Source organism: Archocentrus centrarchus, chromosome 14, assembly GCF_007364275.1.
Source record: "Archocentrus centrarchus isolate MPI-CPG fArcCen1 chromosome 14, fArcCen1, whole genome shotgun sequence".
NCBI classification, from domain to species: Eukaryota; Metazoa; Chordata; class Actinopteri; order Cichliformes; family Cichlidae; genus Archocentrus; species Archocentrus centrarchus.
Window position 1 is genome coordinate 12,640,748 of NC_044359.1, and position 14,747 is coordinate 12,655,494.

Consider the following 14,747-nt stretch of genomic DNA (forward strand, 5'->3'; position numbering starts at 1 on the left):
AATGTACTGTTGTGACATGCTGGTGTTTGAACAAAGTAAATGTTTGAAAATGAATACTCTCTCTCTACTTCCCTTCGATAGCTCAGTTAGTAGAGCGGAGGACTGTAACATCAAAGCAGAAATCCTTAGATCACTGGTTCGATTCTGGCTCGAAGGACACTCTTTAGGGCTGTTTGAGTCAGCAGAACTGCCTCGCTACAATTAGTGTCTGCTCTAGATACCAACAATTTCACAGTCGTGGACACTTCAAATCTGCTCTCTCAGCTCCATTTCATAATTCCATTGGCAAAGTAAAACAATGTCAATTTATAGTTACAGCTGTCCATACAGTGTGAAACAGAGAAAACCAGACCAACTTCCAGCCAGGTTAATAGAAAGTTTTCTGTGCCAAAGTTGGATGGAGCCCCTGCATCAAACAAAGGTAAGATCACCTACATTAAAGGTCACTGACAGTAAATACCTGCTACCCTCTGAAATGACAATAAAGCAGGCCATCTTTAAGCAATGGTTATCTTGTCATTGAAAAGTATTGTTATCATATTGCCTATCGGTGTCCTCAATCAGATCCAGACCAGATCCTCAGCCATGACATCTCAATTCCAAGCAAGGTAGGTTTGTCGTTAGACTCGTCCCTGACCTTGATGGCCGAGGTTGACACCAACATTCAGGAGTCACTGTAGCACAGAATCTATAAAATAATTCAGTTGTGTCAAATGTCTTTAAACGAATTCTATTATAATTTGATTTATTTAATTAATTCCGTTTATGCACATTTTTATGATACATTTAAAGGTTTATTCATATATTTCATTTTGGCACTCTGGGCATTCCTTATGACGCATGGTGATTTTACTACACCTCGCTGGGGCTTCAGCAAGTTTTTCCTGGCTTTAAATCTGCACAGACACAAAGTAGCCTAAAATATTCTCCTTCAAGCTGGACTTGATACAATCATCTAAGGATTGCTGTTATTACCTAGCAAGAAATGACATGAGAAAGACTTTCATTTTGTCATAGGCATGACTTATTGTTGCACATGCTGGTGTCACGCTCGCCAAACACTAGAAAGATAAGGCAGTTCCACATTGGAGTCTCTCTTTGAGACGATTCATAAGATTGTGCGTAACATGTCACAAAAGGGGTGTTCTCTATACTTCCCTTCGATAGCTCAGTTGGGGGAGCGGAGGGCTGTAGTTAACATCAAAGCAGAAATCCTTAGGTTGCTGGTTTGATTCCGGCTCGAAGGAAAAGTTTTTTAGGCTATTTGTCAGCAGAACTGCCTCACTACAATTAGCGTCTACTCTAGATACCAACAATTTCACAGTTGTGGACACTTCAAATCTGCTCTCTCAAATCCATTTTGTAATTCCATTGGCAAAGTAAAACAATGTCAATTTATAGTTACAGCTATCCATACAGTGTGAAACAGAGAAAACCAGACCAACTTCCAGCCAGGTTAATAGAAAGTTTTCTGTGCCAAAGCTGGATGGAGCCCCTGCATCCAACAAAGGTAAGATCACCTATTTTAATGGTCGCTGACAGTAAATACCTGCTACCCTCTGAAATGACAATAAAGCAGGCCATCTTGTAAGCAGTGGTTATCTTGTCATTGAAAAGTATTGTTATCATATTGCCTATCGGTGTCCTCAATCAGATCCAGACCAGATCCTCAGCCATGACATCTCAATTCCAAGCAAGGTAGGTTTGTTGTTAGACTCGTCCCTGACCTTGATGGCTGAGGTTGACACCAACATTCAGGAGTCACTGCAGCGCAGAATGCATAAAATAATTCAGTTGTGTCAAATGTCTTTAAATGAATTCTATTATTATTTGAATTATTTAATTAATTCCGTTTATGCACATTTTTATGATACATTTAAAGGTTTATTCATATATTTCATTTTGGCACTCTGGGAATTCCTTATGACGCATGGTGATTTTACTACACCTCGCTGGGGGCTTCAGCAAGTTCTTCCTGGCTTTAAATCTGCACAGACACAAAGTAGCCTAAAATATCCTCCTTCAAGCTGGACTTGATACAACCATCTAAGGACTGCTGTTATTACCTAGCAAGAAATGACATGAGAAAGACTTTCATTTTGTCATAGGCATGACTTCTTGTTGCACATGCTGGTGTCACGCTCGCCAAACACTAGAAAGATAAGGCAGTTCCACATTGGAGTCTCTCTTTGAGACGATTCATAAGATTGTGCGTAACATGTAACAGAATGAGTGTTCTCTGTACTTCCCTTCGATAACTCAGTTGGTAGAGTGCTAACCATTACACCATGGAACCCACACAGAGCGGGACCAAGCTCTGAAAAGGTCTCTGTCAAACCCTCAGGAAATCACTGACAAACTTGGGAATTTCCACATAGCCAAGGTTTCCTGGTCACACTTTCTAACGGGGCCAGGCTGACGCGACTCAGTCGGTGCTTCCGAGTTCCTTGTTAGTATAGTGGACAGTATCACCGCCTGGCACGCGGGGGGCTGGGGTTCGATTCCCCGACGGGGAGTGACTTGCCTGTGACTGCTGCCTTGGGTTTTGCCTGGATTGACCACAGAGCCATTAATCACAGACTGCATGAATTTGTGCGCTGATTCCATTATTCCAAAAGAGGTTGTGGAATGTCTCCACCCATTCCCCAGTCAATCTAACACCACTACCCCTTTAATGGGTTTGAAGCAATATTCATTCCACCTGTGCTTTCATTACTGTGACGAGTCTAAAGATCTGCTGTGGAAGAGCTCAGATGAGTACAAGAGACGCTATCTTCAGGTGGTATTCTTGATTGTGACTCTAACATTAACGAGTGAATGCTTCAAAAATGGCACAAATGTGAATTCCCTCTTTCTCCCTGGTTGTACCTGATGCTCGTTTGAAACATAAGAAAGCACAAAAGCCTTCCTCTAAAGGAGCAAACCGTGACGTTTCCGTAGTGTAGTGGTTATCACGTTCGCCTAACACGCGAAAGGTCCCCGGTCCGAAACCGGGCGGAAACATGCTCTTTACCTGATGTCTGATTCATTTGTTTTTTTTAAAGTATGTGACGACAGGGATTCTTTGCACCTGTTTGCTTGTACTGCTGTTTGGGTAACAGAAGAGAGAAAGCGCTCAACTCTGATACTCGGCTCTGAAGTTGGTAACCTCTGGAAGCTCTTGTTGCTCCAGAAAAAATGTATAAAAAGTGGTCTTTCGCCCAAATTTCAGAAAACTCCAAAGACGTCACACAAATCAGCATGTCTTGAGTCCCATATTTACTGAAGATGGGGGCACAGGGAAAGCATTTGAAAATGAATGGCTCTAAGTAGCCCGCACGGCCTCTTTAGGCAACAGAATTTGTTGCTAGAGGTTCTCAGGTGATCTGCGCTTACTTCAGACCACTCCTATATGTCAGAGGTCCAAGGGCACCTAAGATCAAGGTTATAGTCCAGATTCCTGGGTCGCAGGCTTCTATCGCCTCTCCATGGCTCCTTCCATTCAAGGACATCCTAGTAACGTGCCACCAGGTTTGTGAGATTGCAGACAGTACCCAGTGAGAGATTGCTGTCATTGCTAAGGTCCCCGTGTATTCCTACTGGAACCAAAGACACGTTCCAAAGCAAAGCAAAGCGTGCCATCTGCAGCAGTTTCCGTAGTGTAGTGGTTATCACGTTCGCCTCACACGCGAAAGGTCCCCGGTCCGAAACCGGGCGGAAACACGCTTCTTTTGTGTCTTCGGTAACAAGCGAATCTACGGCCGCTGTACAGCTCCTTCCTTTCACGAGCACCGTAGAGAGTGGCAACCTACCGTCACTGCACCTTGGGCATAGAACTTCATCTCGGAACTGAAAACACGGCCTTAAGTAACTGAATGGCGCCATAGGCCGTCTCTACATTTGAGAAATCTCATTCCTAAAGACAAGCTTCACCGTCTTCGACTACTTTTGGTAGAAGAGCTCAATGCGAAGTCGCAGGGCTGACAGCAACAAAGGCGTGGCTCAGATTTAGGGCTGGCAGACCCATGTTAAGATCCCTACATTCCCCTAGCAAGTCCGTTCCCAGGTGGCGCTAGGCTTAGTACTGGCTGGTCCGGTGTATTTATAATTCCTGTGATCTGATGCCATTGCCATTCACAAAAATGAAAGTACGCGTTTGGGTCGACTGACCATCCTGTCCAAACGCCTGTTTGGCAGTGGAGCAAAAGTCCTCCATTCAGGACCACTGTTTGGCTGTGTAGCACAAGTATTCTGGCTCAGAAGGCTCTTTGGTGGCAGACCGTTAGTTGTCCAGCTTAGACGCCTTTGGCCACACATCGGCGGTTCTCTGGTTTAGACAAGACAAGACTGTCTACTTGTCCAGCCTCTCCTCCCTTTGACTTCCTTCCCTATTGAATAATCAGTGTCCTGGTTTTGTCTTCAGTAGGTTGCGTGTCTCACAGTATGGAGCTCTTGGGAGAAGATTCCATTTAGAATGCCAATAAGAGGTTCAACAGGACTGCACTCAACGGGTGCTCTGTGCATTGGTCCCTTCCTTATTTTTCCAGTGCCCTTTCTGCAACAGGAACGTTTCCAGTACCTGGTGTTCCCGGGCAGTCACAGAACGCGCAAATTCCTGCACTGACTCCAGCATTCCCACAGAGATTGTGAAGTCTTGTGCAAACAACGGGCATCAAAGACCCCATCGACGAGATGATGAGGGGCCTTCAGAGGTGGAAACAGGATCGGAGGTGAGACGATCTCGAGGGGAACTGTTGACATCAATCAAGGAGGCCAAGGAAACATACAGCAGGAAGCACAACAATACGAGGGAGGTTTGGAGCAGCATGAAGACCATCACTGGATGAGACCAGCCAGCAGAAGAGGAGTGGAATTGACTGGTCCAGTGACATAAATCTGTTCTTTAATCGACTGGACTCTCAGGCTGCTGATCACCCCCCCCACACACACACATACACACACACAGGTTCTACAAGTCAGTCGAGTCAAGAGTTCACAGCCTCGCTCCAATTCGTGCACCGAGTGAAAGTAGTCAGTGGCTTGAGTCAAGACACAAACAGTAAGAGGGTTTGTGCATCATTTATTCAATGACTGTGACTAAGATGGTGATGCCGCCATATTTCCTGAGCAATGAATTCAATTCCTGGGAAGGTGATTGCCTCTGTACCCCTTTGAGGAAGGAAAATGAGGCTCCACTGAGATTTGAACTCAGATCACTGGATTCAGAGTCCAGAGTGCTAACCATTACACCATGGAACCCACACAGAGCAGGGGCCAAGCTCTGAAAAGGTCTCTGTCAAACCCTCAGGAAATCACTGACAAACTTGGGAATTTCCACATAGCCAAGGTTTCCTGGTCACACTTTCTAACGGGGCCAGGCTGACGCGACTCAGTGGGAGCTTCCGAATTCCTCGTTAGTATAGTGGACAGTATCTCCGCCTGTCACGCGGAAGACCGGGGTTCGATTCCCCGACGGGGAGTGACTTGCCTGCGACTGCTGCCTTGGGTTTTGCCTGGATTGACCACAGAGCCATTAATCACAGACTGCATGAATTTGTGCGCTGATTCCATCATTCCAAAAGAGGTTGTGGAATGTCTCCACCCGTTCCCCAGTCAATCTAACACCACTACCCCTTTAATGGGTTTGAAGCAATATTCATTCCACCTGTGCTTTCATTACTGTGACGAGTCTAAAGATCTGCTGTGGAAGAGCTCAGATGAGTACAAGAGACGCTATCTTCAGGTGGTATTCTTGATTGTGACTCTAACATTAACGAGTGAATGCTTCAAAAATGGCACAAATGTGAATTCCCTCTTTCTCCCTGGTTGTACCTGATGCTCGTTTGAAACATAAGAAAGCACAAAAGCCTTCCTCTAAAGGAGCAAACCGTGACGTTTCCGTAGTGTAGTGGTTATCACGTTCGCCTAACACGCGAAAGGTCCCCGGTCCGAAACCGGGCGGAAACATGCTCTTTACCTGATGTCTGATTCATTTGTTTTTTTTAAAGTATGTGACGACAGGGATTCTTTGCACCTGTTTGCTTGTACTGCTGTTTGGGTAACAGAAGAGAGAAAGCGCTCAACTCTGATACTCGGCTCTGAAGTTGGTAACCTCTGGAAGCTCTTGTTGCTCCAGAAAAAATGTATAAAAAGTGGTCTTTCGCCCAAATTTCAGAAAACTCCAAAGACGTCACACAAATCAGCATGTCTTGAGTCCCATATTTATTGAAGATGGGGGCACAGGGAAAGCATTTGAAAATGAATGGCTCTAAGTAGCCCGCACGGCCTCGTTAGGCAAAAGAATTTGTTGCTAGAGGTTCTCAGGTGATCTGCGCTTACTTCAGAACACTCCTATATGTCAGAGGTCCAAGGGCACCTAAGATCAAGGTTATAGTCCAGATTCCTGGGTCGCAGGCTTCTATCGCCTCTCCATGGCTCCTTCCATTCAAGGACATCCTAGTAACGTGCCACCAGGTTTGTGAGATTGCAGACAGTACCCAGTGAGAGATTGCTGTCATTGCTAAGGTCCCCGTGTATTCCTACTGGAACCAAAGACACGTTCCAAAGCAAAGCAAAGCGTGCCATCTGCAGCAGTTTCCGTAGTGTAGTGGTTATCACGTTCGCCTCACACGCGAAAGGTCCCCGGTCCGAAACCGGGCGGAAACACGCTTCTTTTGTGTCTTCGGTAACAAGCGAATCTACGGCCGCTGTACAGCTCCTTCCTTTCACGAGCACCGTAGAGAGTGGCAACCTACCGTCACTGCACCTTGGGCATAGAACTTCATCTCGGAACTGAAAACACGGCCTTAAGTAACTGAATGGCGCCATAGGCCGTCTCTACATTTGAGAAATCTCATTCCTAAAGACAAGCTTCACCGTCTTCGACTACTTTTGGTAGAAGAGCTCAATGCGAAGTCGCAGGGCTGACAGCAACAAAGGCGTGGCTCAGATTTAGGGCTGGCAGACCCATGTTAAGATCCCTACATTCCCCTAGCAAGTCCGTTCCCAGGTGGCGCTAGGCTTAGTACTGGCTGGTCCGGTGTATTTATAATTCCTGTGATCTGATGCCATTGCCAGTCACAAAAATGAAAGTACGCGTTTGGGTCGACTGACCATCCTGTCCAAACGCCTGTTTGCAGTGGAGCAAAAGTCCTCCATTCAGGACCACTGTTTGGCTGTGTAGCACAAGTATTCTGGCTCAGAAGGCTCTTTGGTGGCAGACCGTTAGTTGTCCAGCTTAGACGCCTTTGGCCACACATCGGCGGTTCTCTGGTTTAGACAAGACAAGACTGTCTACTTGTCCAGCCTCTCCTCCCTTTGACTTCCTTCCCTATTGAATAATCAGTGTCCTGGTTTTGTCTTCAGTAGGTTGCGTGTCTCACAGTATGGAGCTCTTGGGAGAAGATTCCACTTAGAATGCCAATAAGAGGTTCAACAGGACTGCACTCAACGGGTGCTCTGTGCATTGGTCCCTTCCTTATTTTTCCAGTGCCCTTTCTGCAACAGGAACGTTTCCACTACCTGGTGTTCCCGGGCAGTCACAGAACGCGCAAATTCCTGCACTGACTCCAGCATTCCCACAGAGATTGTGAAGTCTTGTGCAAACAACGGGCATCAAAGACCCCATCGACGAGATGATGAGGGGCCTTCAGAGGTGGAAACAGGATCGGAGGTGAGACGATCTCGAGGGGAACTGTTGACATCAATCAAGGAGGCCAAGGAAACATACAGCAGGAAGCACAACAATACGAGGGAGGTTTGGAGCAGCATGAAGACCATCACTGGATGAGACCAGCCAGCAGAAGAGGAGTGGAATTGACTGGTCCAGTGACATAAATCTGTTCTTTAATCGACTGGACTCTCAGGCTGCTGATCACCCCCCCCCCACACACACACACACACACACACACACAGGTTCTACAAGTCAGTCGAGTCAAGAGTTCACAGCCTCGCTCCAATTCGTGCACCGAGTGAAAGTAGTCAGTGGCTTGAGTCAAGACACAAACAGTAAGAGGGTTTGTGCATCATTTATTCAATGACTGTGACTAAGATGGTGATGCCGCCATATTTCCTGAGCAATGAATTCAATTCCTGGGAAGGTGATTGCCTCTGTACCCCTTTGAGGAAGGAAAATGAGGCTCCACTGAGATTTGAACTCAGATCACTGGATTCAGAGTCCAGAGTGCTAACCATTACACCATGGAACCCACACAGAGCAGGGGCCAAGCTCTGAAAAGGTCTCTGTCAAACCCTCAGGAAATCACTGACAAACTTGGGAATTTCCACATAGCCAAGGTTTCCTGGTCACACTTTCTAACGGGGCCAGGCTGACGCGACTCAGTGGGAGCTTCCGAATTCCTCGTTAGTATAGTGGACAGTATCTCCGCCTGTCACGCGGAAGACCGGGGTTCGATTCCCCGACGGGGAGTGACTTGCCTGCGACTGCTGCCTTGGGTTTTGCCTGGATTGACCACAGAGCCATTAATCACAGACTGCATGAATTTGTGCGCTGATTCCATCATTCCAAAAGAGGTTGTGGAATGTCTCCACCCGTTCCCCAGTCAATCTAACACCACTACCCCTTTAATGGGTTTGAAGCAATATTCATTCCACCTGTGCTTTCATTACTGTGACGAGTCTAAAGATCTGCTGTGGAAGAGCTCAGATGAGTACAAGAGACGCTATCTTCAGGTGGTATTCTTGATTGTGACTCTAACATTAACGAGTGAATGCTTCAAAAATGGCACAAATGTGAATTCCCTCTTTCTCCCTGGTTGTACCTGATGCTCGTTTGAAACATAAGAAAGCACAAAAGCCTTCCTCTAAAGGAGCAAACCGTGACGTTTCCGTAGTGTAGTGGTTATCACGTTCGCCTAACACGCGAAAGGTCCCCGGTCCGAAACCGGGCGGAAACATGCTCTTTACCTGATGTCTGATTCATTTGTTTTTTTTAAAGTATGTGACGACAGGGATTCTTTGCACCTGTTTGCTTGTACTGCTGTTTGGGTAACAGAAGAGAGAAAGCGCTCAACTCTGATACTCGGCTCTGAAGTTGGTAACCTCTGGAAGCTCTTGTTGCTCCAGAAAAAATGTATAAAAAGTGGTCTTTCGCCCAAATTTCAGAAAACTCCAAAGACGTCACACAAATCAGCATGTCTTGAGTCCCATATTTACTGAAGATGGGGGCACAGGGAAAGCATTTGAAAATGAATGGCTCTAAGTAGCCCGCACGGCCTCGTTAGGCAACAGAATTTGTTGCTAGAGGTTCTCAGGTGATCTGCGCTTACTTCAGAACACTCCTATATGTCAGAGGTCCAAGGGCACCTAAGATCAAGGTTATAGTCCAGATTCCTGGGTCGCAGGCTTCTATCGCCTCTCCATGGCTCCTTCCATTCAAGGACATCCTAGTAACGTGCCACCAGGTTTGTGAGATTGCAGACAGTACCCAGTGAGAGATTGCTGTCATTGCTAAGGTCCCCGTGTATTCCTACTGGAACCAAAGACACGTTCCAAAGCAAAGCAAAGCGTGCCATCTGCAGCAGTTTCCGTAGTGTAGTGGTTATCACGTTCGCCTCACACGCGAAAGGTCCCCGGTCCGAAACCGGGCGGAAACACGCTTCTTTTGTGTCTTCGGTAACAAGCGAATCTACGGCCGCTGTACAGCTCCTTCCTTTCACGAGCACCGTAGAGAGTGGCAACCTACCGTCACTGCACCTTGGGCATAGAACTTCATCTCGGAACTGAAAACACGGCCTTAAGTAACTGAATGGCGCCATAGGCCGTCTCTACATTTGAGAAATCTCATTCCTAAAGACAAGCTTCACCGTCTTCGACTACTTTTGGTAGAAGAGCTCAATGCGAAGTCGCAGGGCTGACAGCAACAAAGGCGTGGCTCAGATTTAGGGCTGGCAGACCCATGTTAAGATCCCTACATTCCCCTAGCAAGTCCGTTCCCAGGTGGCGCTAGGCTTAGTACTGGCTGGTCCGGTGTATTTATAATTCCTGTGATCTGATGCCATTGCCAGTCACAAAAATGAAAGTACGCGTTTGGGTCGACTGACCATCCTGTCCAAACGCCTGTTTGGCAGTGGAGCAAAAGTCCTCCATTCAGGACCACTGTTTGGCTGTGTAGCACAAGTATTCTGGCTCAGAAGGCTCTTTGGTGGCAGACCGTTAGTTGTCCAGCTTAGACGCCTTTGGCCACACATCGGCGGTTCTCTGGTTTAGACAAGACAAGACTGTCTACTTGTCCAGCCTCTCCTCCCTTTGACTTCCTTCCCTATTGAATAATCAGTGTCCTGGTTTTGTCTTCAGTAGGTTGCGTGTCTCACAGTATGGAGCTCTTGGGAGAAGATTCCATTTAGAATGCCAATAAGAGGTTCAACAGGACTGCACTCAACGGGTGCTCTGTGCATTGGTCCCTTCCTTATTTTTCCAGTGCCCTTTCTGCAACAGGAACGTTTCCAGTACCTGGTGTTCCCGGGCAGTCACAGAACGCGCAAATTCCTGCACTGACTCCAGCATTCCCACAGAGATTGTGAAGTCTTGTGCAAACAACGGGCATCAAAGACCCCATCGACGAGATGATGAGGGGCCTTCAGAGGTGGAAACAGGATCGGAGGTGAGACGATCTCGAGGGGAACTGTTGACATCAATCAAGGAGGCCAAGGAAACATACAGCAGGAAGCACAACAATACGAGGGAGGTTTGGAGCAGCATGAAGACCATCACTGGATGAGACCAGCCAGCAGAAGAGGAGTGGAATTGACTGGTCCAGTGACATAAATCTGTTCTTTAATCGACTGGACTCTCAGGCTGCTGATCACCCCCCCCCCACACACACACACACACACACACACAGGTTCTACAAGTCAGTCGAGTCAAGAGTTCACAGCCTCGCTCCAATTCGTGCACCGAGTGAAAGTAGTCAGTGGCTTGAGTCAAGACACAAACAGTAAGAGGGTTTGTGCATCATTTATTCAATGACTGTGACTAAGATGGTGATGCCGCCATATTTCCTGAGCAATGAATTCAATTCCTGGGAAGGTGATTGCCTCTGTACCCCTTTGAGGAAGGAAAATGAGGCTCCACTGAGATTTGAACTCAGATCACTGGATTCAGAGTCCAGAGTGCTAACCATTACACCATGGAACCCACACAGAGCAGGGGCCAAGCTCTGAAAAGGTCTCTGTCAAACCCTCAGGAAATCACTGACAAACTTGGGAATTTCCACATAGCCAAGGTTTCCTGGTCACACTTTCTAACGGGGCCAGGCTGACGCGACTCAGTGGGAGCTTCCGAATTCCTCGTTAGTATAGTGGACAGTATCTCCGCCTGTCACGCGGAAGACCGGGGTTCGATTCCCCGACGGGGAGTGACTTGCCTGCGACTGCTGCCTTGGGTTTTGCCTGGATTGACCACAGAGCCATTAATCACAGACTGCATGAATTTGTGCGCTGATTCCATCATTCCAAAAGAGGTTGTGGAATGTCTCCACCCGTTCCCCAGTCAATCTAACACCACTACCCCTTTAATGGGTTTGAAGCAATATTCATTCCACCTGTGCTTTCATTACTGTGACGAGTCTAAAGATCTGCTGTGGAAGAGCTCAGATGAGTACAAGAGACGCTATCTTCAGGTGGTATTCTTGATTGTGACTCTAACATTAACGAGTGAATGCTTCAAAAATGGCACAAATGTGAATTCCCTCTTTCTCCCTGGTTGTACCTGATGCTCGTTTGAAACATAAGAAAGCACAAAAGCCTTCCTCTAAAGGAGCAAACCGTGACGTTTCCGTAGTGTAGTGGTTATCACGTTCGCCTAACACGCGAAAGGTCCCCGGTCCGAAACCGGGCGGAAACATGCTCTTTACCTGATGTCTGATTCATTTGTTTTTTTTAAAGTATGTGACGACAGGGATTCTTTGCACCTGTTTGCTTGTACTGCTGTTTGGGTAACAGAAGAGAGAAAGCGCTCAACTCTGATACTCGGCTCTGAAGTTGGTAACCTCTGGAAGCTCTTGTTGCTCCAGAAAAAATGTATAAAAAGTGGTCTTTCGCCCAAATTTCAGAAAACTCCAAAGACGTCACACAAATCAGCATGTCTTGAGTCCCATATTTACTGAAGATGGGGGCACAGGGAAAGCATTTGAAAATGAATGGCTCTAAGTAGCCCGCACGGCCTCTTTAGGCAACAGAATTTGTTGCTAGAGGTTCTCAGGTGATCTGCGCTTACTTCAGAACACTCCTATATGTCAGAGGTCCAAGGGCACCTAAGATCAAGGTTATAGTCCAGATTCCTGGGTCGCAGGCTTCTATCGCCTCTCCATGGCTCCTTCCATTCAAGGACATCCTAGTAACGTGCCACCAGGTTTGTGAGATTGCAGACAGTACCCAGTGAGAGATTGCTGTCATTGCTAAGGTCCCCGTGTATTCCTACTGGAACCAAAGACACGTTCCAAAGCAAAGCAAAGCGTGCCATCTGCAGCAGTTTCCGTAGTGTAGTGGTTATCACGTTCGCCTCACACGCGAAAGGTCCCCGGTCCGAAACCGGGCGGAAACACGCTTCTTTTGTGTCTTCGGTAACAAGCGAATCTACGGCCGCTGTACAGCTCCTTCCTTTCACGAGCACCGTAGAGAGTGGCAACCTACCGTCACTGCACCTTGGGCATAGAACTTCATCTCGGAACTGAAAACACGGCCTTAAGTAACTGAATGGCGCCATAGGCCGTCTCTACATTTGAGAAATCTCATTCCTAAAGACAAGCTTCACCGTCTTCGACTACTTTTGGTAGAAGAGCTCAATGCGAAGTCGCAGGGCTGACAGCAACAAAGGCGTGGCTCAGATTTAGGGCTGGCAGACCCATGTTAAGATCCCTACATTCCCCTAGCAAGTCCGTTCCCAGGTGGCGCTAGGCTTAGTACTGGCTGGTCCGGTGTATTTATAATTCCTGTGATCTGATGCCATTGCCAGTCACAAAAATGAAAGTACGCGTTTGGGTCGACTGACCATCCTGTCCAAACGCCTGTTTGGCAGTGGAGCAAAAGTCCTCCATTCAGGACCACTGTTTGGCTGTGTAGCACAAGTATTCTGGCTCAGAAGGCTCTTTGGTGGCAGACCGTTAGTTGTCCAGCTTAGACGCCTTTGGCCACACATCGGCGGTTCTCTGGTTTAGACAAGACAAGACTGTCTACTTGTCCAGCCTCTCCTCCCTTTGACTTCCTTCCCTATTGAATAATCAGTGTCCTGGTTTTGTCTTCAGTAGGTTGCGTGTCTCACAGTATGGAGCTCTTGGGAGAAGATTCCATTTAGAATGCCAATAAGAGGTTCAACAGGACTGCACTCAACGGGTGCTCTGTGCATTGGTCCCTTCCTTATTTTTCCAGTGCCCTTTCTGCAACAGGAACGTTTCCAGTACCTGGTGTTCCCGGGCAGTCACAGAACGCGCAAATTCCTGCACTGACTCCAGCATTCCCACAGAGATTGTGAAGTCTTGTGCAAACAACGGGCATCAAAGACCCCATCGACGAGATGATGAGGGGCCTTCAGAGGTGGAAACAGGATCGGAGGTGAGACGATCTCGAGGGGAACTGTTGACATCAATCAAGGAGGCCAAGGAAACATACAGCAGGAAGCACAACAATACGAGGGAGGTTTGGAGCAGCATGAAGACCATCACTGGATGAGACCAGCCAGCAGAAGAGGAGTGGAATTGACTGGTCCAGTGACATAAATCTGTTCTTTAATCGACTGGACTCTCAGGCTGCTGATCACCCCCCCCACACACACACACACACACACACACACAGGTTCTACAAGTCAGTCGAGTCAAGAGTTCACAGCCTCGCTCCAATTCGTGCACCGAGTGAAAGTAGTCAGTGGCTTGAGTCAAGACACAAACAGTAAGAGGGTTTGTGCATCATTTATTCAATGACTGTGACTAAGATGGTGATGCCGCCATATTTCCTGAGCAATGAATTCAATTCCTGGGAAGGTGATTGCCTCTGTACCCCTTTGAGGAAGGAAAATGAGGCTCCACTGAGATTTGAACTCAGATCACTGGATTCAGAGTCCAGAGTGCTAACCATTACACCATGGAACCCACACAGAGCAGGGGCCAAGCTCTGAAAAGGTCTCTGTCAAACCCTCAGGAAATCACTGACAAACTTGGGAATTTCCACATAGCCAAGGTTTCCTGGTCACACTTTCTAACGGGGCCAGGCTGACGCGACTCAGTGGGAGCTTCCGAATTCCTCGTTAGTATAGTGGACAGTATCTCCGCCTGTCACGCGGAAGACCGGGGTTCGATTCCCCGACGGGGAGTGACTTGCCTGCGACTGCTGCCTTGGGTTTTGCCTGGATTGACCACAGAGCCATTAATCACAGACTGCATGAATTTGTGCGCTGATTCCATCATTCCAAAAGAGGTTGTGGAATGTCTCCACCCGTTCCCCAGTCAATCTAACACCACTACCCCTTTAATGGGTTTGAAGCAATATTCATTCCACCTGTGCTTTCATTACTGTGACGAGTCTAAAGATCTGCTGTGGAAGAGCTCAGATGAGTACAAGAGACGCTATCTTCAGGTGGTATTCTTGATTGTGACTCTAACATTAACGAGTGAATGCTTCAAAAATGGCACAAATGTGAATTCCCTCTTTCTCCCTGGTTGTACCTGATGCTCGTTTGAAACATAAGAAAGCACAAAAGCCTTCCTCTAAAGGAGCAAACCGTGACGTTTCCGTAGTGTAGTGGTTATCACGTTCGCC

The 14,747-nt window shown here is 47.3% G+C and overlaps 18 non-coding genes across 18 annotated transcripts; 14 read left to right on the top strand and 4 right to left on the bottom strand.

The window, feature by feature from the left end:
• The first annotated feature begins 71 nt into the window (after positions 1-71).
• Positions 72-157, top strand: trnay-gua (transfer RNA tyrosine (anticodon GUA)). Its single transcript is given in 2 exon segments — positions 72-108; positions 122-157. It is a non-coding gene; the product is annotated as a tRNA-Tyr (tRNA).
• Positions 158-2,444: 2,287 nt separating this feature from the next.
• Positions 2,445-2,516, top strand: trnaa-ggc (transfer RNA alanine (anticodon GGC)). Its single transcript has one exon. It is a non-coding gene; the product is annotated as a tRNA-Ala (tRNA).
• A 414-nt stretch (positions 2,517-2,930) lies between these two features.
• Positions 2,931-3,003, top strand: trnav-aac (transfer RNA valine (anticodon AAC)). The gene has a single exon. It is a non-coding gene; the product is annotated as a tRNA-Val (tRNA).
• A 626-nt stretch (positions 3,004-3,629) lies between these two features.
• trnav-cac (transfer RNA valine (anticodon CAC)) lies at positions 3,630-3,702 on the top strand. Its single transcript has one exon. It is a non-coding gene; the product is annotated as a tRNA-Val (tRNA).
• A 1,464-nt stretch (positions 3,703-5,166) lies between these two features.
• Positions 5,167-5,238, bottom strand: trnaq-cug (transfer RNA glutamine (anticodon CUG)). Its single transcript has one exon. It is a non-coding gene; the product is annotated as a tRNA-Gln (tRNA).
• A 149-nt stretch (positions 5,239-5,387) lies between these two features.
• trnad-guc (transfer RNA aspartic acid (anticodon GUC)) lies at positions 5,388-5,459 on the top strand. Its single transcript has one exon. It is a non-coding gene; the product is annotated as a tRNA-Asp (tRNA).
• Positions 5,460-5,873: 414 nt separating this feature from the next.
• On the top strand, positions 5,874-5,946 carry trnav-aac (transfer RNA valine (anticodon AAC)). The gene has a single exon. It is a non-coding gene; the product is annotated as a tRNA-Val (tRNA).
• Positions 5,947-6,572: 626 nt separating this feature from the next.
• On the top strand, positions 6,573-6,645 carry trnav-cac (transfer RNA valine (anticodon CAC)). Its single transcript has one exon. It is a non-coding gene; the product is annotated as a tRNA-Val (tRNA).
• Positions 6,646-8,114: 1,469 nt separating this feature from the next.
• trnaq-cug (transfer RNA glutamine (anticodon CUG)) lies at positions 8,115-8,186 on the bottom strand. The gene has a single exon. It is a non-coding gene; the product is annotated as a tRNA-Gln (tRNA).
• A 149-nt stretch (positions 8,187-8,335) lies between these two features.
• On the top strand, positions 8,336-8,407 carry trnad-guc (transfer RNA aspartic acid (anticodon GUC)). Its single transcript has one exon. It is a non-coding gene; the product is annotated as a tRNA-Asp (tRNA).
• Positions 8,408-8,821: 414 nt separating this feature from the next.
• trnav-aac (transfer RNA valine (anticodon AAC)) lies at positions 8,822-8,894 on the top strand. The gene has a single exon. It is a non-coding gene; the product is annotated as a tRNA-Val (tRNA).
• Positions 8,895-9,520: 626 nt separating this feature from the next.
• On the top strand, positions 9,521-9,593 carry trnav-cac (transfer RNA valine (anticodon CAC)). Its single transcript has one exon. It is a non-coding gene; the product is annotated as a tRNA-Val (tRNA).
• A 1,468-nt stretch (positions 9,594-11,061) lies between these two features.
• trnaq-cug (transfer RNA glutamine (anticodon CUG)) lies at positions 11,062-11,133 on the bottom strand. Its single transcript has one exon. It is a non-coding gene; the product is annotated as a tRNA-Gln (tRNA).
• A 149-nt stretch (positions 11,134-11,282) lies between these two features.
• Positions 11,283-11,354, top strand: trnad-guc (transfer RNA aspartic acid (anticodon GUC)). Its single transcript has one exon. It is a non-coding gene; the product is annotated as a tRNA-Asp (tRNA).
• A 414-nt stretch (positions 11,355-11,768) lies between these two features.
• Positions 11,769-11,841, top strand: trnav-aac (transfer RNA valine (anticodon AAC)). The gene has a single exon. It is a non-coding gene; the product is annotated as a tRNA-Val (tRNA).
• Positions 11,842-12,467: 626 nt separating this feature from the next.
• trnav-cac (transfer RNA valine (anticodon CAC)) lies at positions 12,468-12,540 on the top strand. Its single transcript has one exon. It is a non-coding gene; the product is annotated as a tRNA-Val (tRNA).
• A 1,468-nt stretch (positions 12,541-14,008) lies between these two features.
• Positions 14,009-14,080, bottom strand: trnaq-cug (transfer RNA glutamine (anticodon CUG)). The gene has a single exon. It is a non-coding gene; the product is annotated as a tRNA-Gln (tRNA).
• Positions 14,081-14,229: 149 nt separating this feature from the next.
• trnad-guc (transfer RNA aspartic acid (anticodon GUC)) lies at positions 14,230-14,301 on the top strand. Its single transcript has one exon. It is a non-coding gene; the product is annotated as a tRNA-Asp (tRNA).
• The last annotated feature ends 446 nt before the right edge of the window (positions 14,302-14,747 follow it).